The 10,132-nt window shown below is 35.0% G+C and overlaps 1 long non-coding RNA gene across 1 annotated transcript; it reads right to left on the minus strand.

The window, feature by feature from the left end:
* Positions 1 to 7,973: 7,973 nt before the first annotated feature.
* Positions 7,974 to 9,853, minus strand: LOC107941185 (uncharacterized). The gene is made up of 4 exons (XR_001695557.2): positions 9,711 to 9,853; positions 8,908 to 8,995; positions 8,604 to 8,728; positions 7,974 to 8,233 (listed from the first exon to the last, which is right to left on the minus strand). It is a non-coding gene; the product is annotated as an uncharacterized lncRNA (long non-coding RNA).
* Between the last annotated feature and the right edge of the window lie 279 nt (positions 9,854 to 10,132).

Genomic DNA, 10,132 nt, shown 5'->3' on the forward strand with positions numbered 1-10,132 from the left:
TCATCATGTTCATCTTCGGTCTTAGAGTATACCAGAATATCGTTGATGAAGACTACGATTAACTTATCTAAATACGGTCGAAAAAATCAGTTCATTAGATCCATGAATACAGTTGGAGCTTTCGCCAAACCAAAAGGCATAACTAGGAACTCGTAGTGCCCATAACTAGTTCTAAAAGTCGTCTTATGAACATCAACTTTCTTAACCCTAAGTTGATGATACCCAGAGCAGAATCTATCTTTGAGAATACTGAAGCCCCACAAAACTAATCAAACAAATCATTGATCCTTAAAAGAGAGTACTTATTCTTCATAGTTAACTTGTTCAACTATCGGTAGTCGATGCACATCCTCATGGTACCGTCCTTTTTCTTGATGAAGAAAATCGGTGTCCCTCACAAAGACACATTAGGACGGACGAATCCATGATCCAAAAGCTCTTAAAGCTAAGCCTTAAGCTCCATAAGCTCCTTCAGTGCCATTTGATAAGGAGCGATAGACACTAGAGCTATACCCGATAAAAGCTCAATACCGAACTCTTCTTTCGATTTGGAGGTAAACTCTATAACTCATCGGGAAAAGCATCTGAAAATTCCCTAGAAACTGAAATGCTTAGGTAGGCCAGATATGCCATACACTTTTTGAACCAGTTTTTTGGCCACTAAAGCAGAGATTACGTTGGATAAGTAATCCCAACGCTCGCCGATCACAACAACTTCCACATCATCCTCGATTCTCAAAACTACCCTCTTAGTCGCACAATCCAAGCTGACTCAGTGCTCTACTAACCAGTCCATACCTAGAATCAAATGAACACCCCAAATGGTAGCTCCATCAGATTTGCTAGAAACACAATCCCTTGTACTTTTAGTGGTACATTCCTATACAGTCTGTTTACCCGAACCGACTGACCCAGCAAACTCAATACAGAAATCTCACCCGAAGTACTCTCAACAGTAGTCCCCAAGTTTCCAAAGACAGAACTAGCTACATACGAGTGTGTTGACCCTATGTTTATCACTGCAACATATGTAACATCATAAATAAGAAATGTACTCGTAATCACATCAAGGGCGTCTCTGTCCTCATGGCATCGTGCAACACGACTTTTATTCCAGCGACTAGGGAGTGCCCTGCTGAGGAAGCAGCTCGATTGTTCCTTAGACACGTGGTGAAATATTGGGGAGTGCCACTGTCTATTATCAGTGATCGAGATGGACGATTATACTAGCGCAGGCTGCCTCTGTTAGAGTATGCCCAAAGATTAATCATGAGATGGTTGTAATAACATACTTGATTTATCATGTTTATTAATATAAGGCATTACCATTATTATTTCAGTTTCTTTTCTGTGTGTATAAATAAACTGTTTTATAATAATGTCCTAAGAATAATATGATTATTCTTAAAAGTTCCTTAGTCAAGTATTATTGTTGGATAGGACAATGATAATGCATTAAGACTAACATGTAGTTGGTTGATGATAAAGAGTTGTCATTGATATGGAATGTCAGAATCGATGCATGAATATGTGTGTTAGAGAACAACATATTGGACTGACCCGTTATGAATATGTTTCTTGGATTATTATGTAACTGTCACAACATTACTCATAGTGATTAATATGTATATGATCCTCAGACTTGTGATCATCATAATCCCAACATCTTGAGTTGTATATTTTGATACAGTCAAACGTACACCATAACTGGTTGTTTTATAAAGGCTGATGTTGGATATACCACGATCTATGTAGAGGGATATGGTTGATCGAGATAGGATAAGCCCCTCCTGCATAATGGGAGTAATATCTTAGGCCACTTGATTGAGTGAGACTAAAAATGCATGGCCATGCTCAAATAAGTTGATATGAGATGTCATACTTATTTGTATATCGTAGTCTGCTTAATATATCAAGGAACATGGAATGGACTATGCAAGTTTGACTATTCCATGACTTGTGTCCAATCCAGAGATAAAGGACTTAAGGATTATTGCATAAAAGGTTAATCATAAAAGGTTATATCGAATCATGATTTCTTGTGACTTAGGTAGCAATGATGCATTGCTAGATGCCACTTATTGTTTGTAACATTGGAATCATTCTTGTATTACTACTAACATTACAGGAACCTACAGGGTCACACCCTATAGTTGAAATGAACGGAATAAAACATAGTTGGTATTGTGTTTGGTTGTCGCTTGAATTAAATTAATTATAGAATTAATTTAATTGGGTAAACAAATATCGAACACATTATGTACAAGGTTGTTGTACGTATTATGAGAACATGAATTTGGTTAGGATATAAATTCAAATAAATATATGGTTTACCGAAATTATATTATAATTAATGTAATTATAATTTTCGGTTTAAAATATTATTATATTTATTTTAATTTCTAGAAACCCTAAAAAATGATATATAAGAATCCTGTTTTTTCTTTGCTTGGGTCTAGCAGCCGTCAAAGAAAATTCTTTTCAAAACTATTTTGGGGATTCCTTCCATTCATAATCAACTGGGTGGATAACGTAGAGGCCGGGGTCACGAGAGATTGCGGCTTGGTTCGATAGCAGATCAGACTACTCATTGTTGAGGCGTTGTTGTCTACTTAGAATAAACATTCAGTAATTTCGTAACCTTTATCACCCCGATTCGTTCTTCACACATGGATCCGTGGTTAGGGTCGCCGAATTTTTATTTTTTAGCTGCGCCGTAGGGGTGCCAGCGATCCAATAGCCTCGCCTCAGTCTGATTACCACCTTAGCCCAATACTCTCTGTCCTCTACCTAAACCATTACCATCCCTGCCCGAACCACGACCCCTAGGCGGTTGCTATATTGCCCTCTGAGGCTGAAAAAAACCCAAAACTGAATCTTGCATCTAATCTGAACGCTGTGGGCACCTTCTAATATCATGATCCATCGACCCACAACGTAAACATGCCCCCAATCTCCTCCAATACTCGCCCGAATGGCGCCTACCATAATCACTACATGGTTGAACCCCAATAGAAGTAACTGGAACTCCCACTCTAGAAGTCTCATCAAGTCTGGCCCGTTTCTTAGGCCTTCGAGCAAAATTAGAGGGCCCCAAATCCCTCTTATTCTTGCCTCTCTCATGATCCTTATTCTGGTGCTCCACGCGCTTAACCTCTTTGGCGATCTTCGCTTTGTCCACCAGAACGGTGAACTCTCGCTCCCTCTGAGGAGCTATCAGAACCCTCAAATTGTCCCTCAAACCATCCTCAAAATGAACACACTTCTCGTACTCAGATGCACCATCCCTAGAGCATAGTGGCTCAGTCTCAGAAATTCAGCCTCATATTCGGCCACAGTTCTATCATCGTGTGTGAGATTCATGAATTCATGCCTACGAGCATCTACAAAGCTTGCTCCCACATACTTTCCCTGGAAGGCGGTCTTGAAATAATCCCAATTAAGACGACCCAGTTGAGTACCCTCCTCAATTAATAACCACCACGGGTATGCCTCGTCGCAAAGCAAAGAAACTACACCCTTCAGTTTCTTCTCAGGAGTGCAGTCGATACTATTCATTATTCTCTTAGTGGTCTCTAACCAGTATTTAGCCACAGTAGGGGCGACTCCAACAACACCCTAAAATAGTTCAGCTTCATTGGACTAGAGTTGTTCAGTAACCGACCCACAGCTCTCAGATCTAGAATGGGGTCTAAAACCCTCTCCAAAAACCTCAACATGGCTTGGAACAGTTCGTCGTCCCCTGCTGAGTGGCTTTGAGACCCAGTCTCAGCAATAAGTATAGCCAGAGTCTCGCTCATATCCAAATTTGGCATATTGCCCAAAGAGAAAGACTCATCTTGAGTCCCCCTACGGCGCCCGTCGCGCCCACGAGTACCACGACCACGCGTTCCATGAGCGCTTATTGTTTCAAAGTTTTATCTACATTACGCAATTTTATGCATCAGTTTCAGTGTTTATTAGCAAATTTTTTATGCTTCATACATTTATTAGAAGTTTTAGAAATCTTTCAAAAGTTTGTCTCTAACTAACTCAGTATAGTTTCAGACAGTTCTAACTACAGTATTTCTAAGTTCAGAAGTACTAATAGGATTGACGCTGGAGACTTGGTGTACCACGTACTTAACTCAAAAGAAACAAACTTTGTTTGAAAACCAGTTCTTTTACAATTATAATTTTGAACCCAAAATTCACAGCTCAACTTTTGTAACTTAGCTCTTATACCATTAAATGTAACACCCCAAACCCGGCCTAGACGTTCTGGCCGAATCTGAAAATGTTATGAAGAAGGGTTTTGAAACAAAACTTTCATGTTAAAATTTCTCATATTAATTGTTACTAAAAGAGTCCACGTTTTCGAAAAAACTTATTATACTCTTTAAATGAGACCGTCATTTATTGCCCTTTTAGGTAAAATGTAAATTTACAGCGGAAGTTTGCAACTCGTTATAATTGAAAATCGAGCTTGTGTTTTCAAAAATATTTGTTTCTGTAAAACCGTTATTTGCCATACGTTGCAGTTTAAAAGTCAAAATGCACCCAAAACTCAAATTATAAACAAACAGTCCAGAGAGTCCATAAATTACAAAACTCTCAAAATAATCCAGAATTTAAATAAAACTGTTAATTAAACTAGTTTGCGAACTCGTGGTCACCATTGAGACTCCACCATACTGACCCACCTATGTCTGAGGATTACATGAACAAAACAGACAAACAGATGTGATTTTTCATAAACTCAGTATGTAATAAACAGTGTCATATATACACGTAAACTCAGATTTCTCAATGTATCAGAACAGAAGCGGACATAAGTCTTTAACAGAATTAGATCATATCAGAATCGGATTATCAGAAATATACAGATATGCAAAGTCCTACCCCCATCCTCTACACACCATCTCCGACCATCCCAACACATCATGTGGGGTATAAAACACCCACCTATCCCTACACACCACATAGTGTCTTTACGACACTTATTAAAATAGTTTGCAACCAAGTTGCCAGTATATCGGCGAAATGTCGCCTCACAGAACACTTCCTCCACATATACAAATCCCACCCCATATACAAATACAAAATACTGATATACAAATATAACAGAGTTAACATGTCCAGCACGCTCATATACAGATAACATACATGTTATACGAGCCAATCAACTCAAACATATCAATTTCTAAATGCTCAAATCAGTCTATCAAAAAAGTAGATATCATGCATTAGGGTTTGTTTTGCCCTTACCGACCCTATGGAAGGCCCACAATTGATCGAAACGACATATGTGACCCTAGGGAAAATTTTAGAATTATGTATGTAGGCCCACACGCCCATGTGGCTCACACGCCTAAATCGGCCTTGCCCGTGTGGCATACCTGTCACATGGCTATGTGTCGCATACTGCCGGCCACACGACCGAGCACACGCCGGTGTGGTGTCAGCAGAATTTTTTTCAGCTTTTGCCAAAACTCATTTTCTCGTGTTTTTGTTACACACCTAGTTCGCTTTTGCTGCTACAGCAATCCCGAGACCACCAAATCCTATAATTCGATTAAGGATACTAAGTTAATAACTGAAACGACTTACAAAACTAAAATCCCCAATTCAACAAAGTGCTCACCTTTGACGAACAACACTTCTCAAACTTAATTTGCCATAGAATCGAATGTTTCCACCCCCTCTCCTAAACAATTAACCAATTTCAACTTTTAAAACCAATATTCAGTAAAATTTCAAACTAATTTGCATAACAAAAAATCTTCAAAATGCAACGTAAAGAGTAAAAATGCTACTTACAAAATGCTCCGATAGTAGAACAAACAATCTCAAGCACTCGTACAATGAAGCAAAATCAATGGACTAACAAAGCCGATCTCTACTACATAACCGACACACGTGCCCAGAAGAAAAAAAATAACATCCTTAGAACTTAGTTTGAACACAAGACCTTAGGGCAATCTAACACCTTACCACTTGAACCAACAGACTCATTCTAATATGATTTGATTAACAATAGAATATAAGCCAAACGGCCAAGGGATAGGCTAGGATTAAAAATAGCAAAAATTTCCAAATGTGGGACTCGAACCCAAGACCTCAAACACACAAACCCAGAACACTTAACCATTGAAACAGATACATATTTATGATAGAATTCACAGAAAAAAATTAAATTAGTCAGGGCATTACATATTTGAATCATAAAATTATGATTTTATATTCTACTCCATTAGACCTTTACAACGGTATATCATATGCTCAAAATGGTCGAGTGATGAATGAGAAATTGATGCTCAAAGTAAGCTACTTGTGAATATTTGTTGAGGAAAAGAAAAGCTTAGATCCCACATTTTTTAAATACCAAGTGTGAGATATGAATGAATATATATGAGAACCCACTTGAAGGGTTATTGAATGACTAAGCTTGAAACCCTACCTCGTATGCAAGGGGTGTAGATCCAAACATATTGGGGTTGGGTACATCCACACGACATGGGCGACGTGAAATGTTCAGGCCCAAGAAGGATATTTTAAGCCCAACACGAAATTTATTATTCTCAGCAAATATTATACATAATCCGTATTAAAAGGGAAAATATCTCGATTTTATTTTATTCCAAACAAATTGATTTTCAATTTGACTCGATTTTATTCAATTTGATTTAAAAGCTTCTTTAATGGAAAGATTTGTAACTTTCTTCATGGAAATTTCCAAAATTCCTCTATATTGAACGCCTATAAAAGCCTGTAGAATTCTTTACACTCACACAGAGAAATAATGAATCTTCACTCCCAAAAATTCTTTTCTTTTCTCTTCAAATTTCAAATGTTTGGGTGATAAAAGAAGGTAAGGTTAGTTCATTGATCACTGTAAAGGTACTACAACCGTGATCATTTTGTTGTTGTATCTTGGGAAACAGTTGACCAACGTTTCTCCAAGTACTATAGGAGCGACCAAATTTGTCTTAAGGAAACTGTGAAAATAGACCTCAACATCTAGTAAAACTCGATTCCCTTTATTCAATCTTTGGCTTTCCAAAATCTTATTTATTTAATTGTTTTCAAAACTGATGTTTTAAATAAATATAATTTTTATTTAAATTTGGTGCTTTAACATAAATATAAATATTTGTTTATATAATTATTTATATTTATATTTATATTTGTTCGCTAACGTATTTTGTCCAACAGAAGCAACTTACATTCATCCAAGATAAAGTCTAAACAACCCTTGAATTAAAACTCAATCGAAAAGAATAATCAAAGTAGTTTTCTTTGTAATCAAGAAATTCATGTATTGTAACTCCCTTGAAGTTAATAAATAAATTTTGAGTCCAAAATTTTCGAAGTCAATTTATGACTCAAAATTTGTGTTTACAAATTTCTGGCATTCTTGGTGGGACAATCACTACCTTTCATCTCTTCTCTTTAAAAGTTAAAGTTCATCTCTTCTCTTTAAAAGTTAAAGTTCAAACTTGGCAATGGCTTCCAAAATCATCATCAACAAACCAGTTCGCAATGTAACAACCCGTTTTTCAGTGGTGTCAGAAACAGCGATTTCAAGACTACAAATCTAATGAGTGAATTCGTAAATATTATTAATAAATATTTATGAGCCATGTAACAGCCATATTTTAGTGATGTCGTAAACAGTGGTCTTGGAAACAATCTAGGACTAATTTAAAACAAATTATAACAACCAAACACAGTTTGAGCCTTAAATCACGTCCACGAAACATAAAAAAAATGTGTTAGAAACAATCTAAGACTAATTTAAAACAAATCAGAAAGTTTGAGAAAAAGTTGAAAAATTGAGAAACAGAGATCACATGACTGTGTGACATAGCCCAAACCGCATGGAACTTGCACCTAACGTAATAAACCAGACATACCATTTCATTAATAAAACATTCTAACAAATATGCCATTTTAGGCACCTCAAATCATACCCATTCATAATGAACTACATGCACATCAAACATATAAGTGTATATATATAGATTGAGTCATTCATTCACAACCAAGAACTAAACTTGATTTTACAATTGTAGAACTTCCATTTATAAACATAAACTATATGCCATAATATGTACATAAATTAACAAAAAAAAAAAGACCTATATACATGCCACAATTATCCACAACAACTACAAAAGTTCTACCGAATAAAAATAATGATAGGTGTGAGCTTCCTTGCTGATCCGATTGACACGTTCTAAGTTCTAAAAATCTACAAAAACAGATAAAAAGTAGTAAGTATACCAAATATTCAAAAATAATTCAAATTGATCCATTTAAATAATTGCAATACTCAACAACTACCAAAAGAACTTGATCCATATACAACCCTCAACCATTTAGCAATGCTATTCACATTATTAATATAACCCTCAACCATTTAGCAAATCTTCCATTCATCAATTAGATGATTATGAAATCAAAGTTCAATTTCATGAGAGATTTAATTTCAACTTTTGTTAACATATCTTTAATATTTAACCTACAAGTATTTCTGATGAAAGTTCGTAATTCAATAAAATATACAGATATAACAGAAATATTCAGTTTTCCCAAATGGGTCAACCTACGCAAATAATTACCTGGCCAGGGCTTATTATTCTGTATTCTCCAGTTTGCAACAAATGCGAGAACTGGGAACCTAAATCCATATTCACCAGTCCGCAACATGTGAAAGCACTGGGAACCTAATTCCGTATTCACCAATCTGCAAGAAATGCAAGAGCTGGGAACCTAAATTTGTATGCACTAGTTTGTATATGAGCAGTTACAACTTTCATCGGATTATACAGAGAGGAAATTATATATATTTAATATCTATATTGAATGATAAAAAAATACATATAACTAAAAATAAAGAATAAATTTCGGTAAGTATTAACTTACATGTCAACTTCGTAATTGACTGTCTAACAAGGTCACTCGATGGCTTTTCCCTTTTCACGTATTTCTTTTGGTAGTTGAACTTCTTAATCTATAGCATAATTTAATTTAATTAAATCCATTTAAATCTATAATCCAAAAAACTAATGCATTTGAATATAATGACAATCATTCTTTTATGCAATCCATCAAATCATTTATACTAAAATTTGAAATCCAAACCCTTCTCTAAAATTCAGTTTCCTGAATGAAATTTGGAAGTTCTTAGATTTTGGAACCAATCGAAGATACTACTACCATATGAGATTTTCCACCCATAATTATAAGGAACAAAGAAATTATTTTAGTTCTATATGTTTAAAGTTTGAAAATTAACAAGTTTTCATTTTTCAAGAAAAATATGTTTAAAAGTATAAAACAAAAAGAAACAAATTACACAGAGATCCATTAATAAAGGTATCAACAGGCTAAAAACAAATTTACCCAAAGGTACCTACCAGTCGAATTTCACAAAATTTATACTCAGACTATTTCAATATTTTTTTATCATAGAATTTTCGTGAAATTTTTACTATTTCAAAAATAAATCCCTAAACTCAAAACTATTCAAAATCACTTAATAAAATATTTATTCTTAGCTACTAACTCTAATAATCTACTAACTAAATTCAAAACACATCCATTTCATTCATGGTAAATCTTTAGAGTTTTAACGATTTTGCAAAATAACAACCGGGTTAACTAGATTTAACTAGTACGAACTCAAAGGCCTAAAAATCATCAAAAACGGGTAAGAAATAGCTTACATGCAAAGCTCAAAACCCCAACTGAACCTTGAAGCTTTCCCCAACAATGGTATTCAGCCAACGTAAGAAGAAGAAACCCCCAAAGATGAAAAAGATGAGATTATTACACCTTTTGTCCCTTACCATTCATTATTTAATTACTATATTACCCTTTAAAATAAATTATCAAATTTACACCAAAATCAAGTCATCATTATCCATTATTTATGAACGTGGTATTTTTATCCATTTAGTCCTTTTATTTAATGTCCCACAAACATTTACTAGTTTTATTATGGAACATCACATTTATAACTATCATGAATTAATCTTTTCTACTCAATTTACCTACTAAACCTTAAAATTTCTTAATGAAAAATTAATACGACATTAAGAAATATTATTTATTATTAAATTAATAATATTTACCAACTCGCTTTTCA

This window comes from Gossypium hirsutum, chromosome D06, assembly GCF_007990345.1.
Source record: "Gossypium hirsutum isolate 1008001.06 chromosome D06, Gossypium_hirsutum_v2.1, whole genome shotgun sequence".
NCBI classification, from domain to species: Eukaryota; Viridiplantae; Streptophyta; class Magnoliopsida; order Malvales; family Malvaceae; genus Gossypium; species Gossypium hirsutum.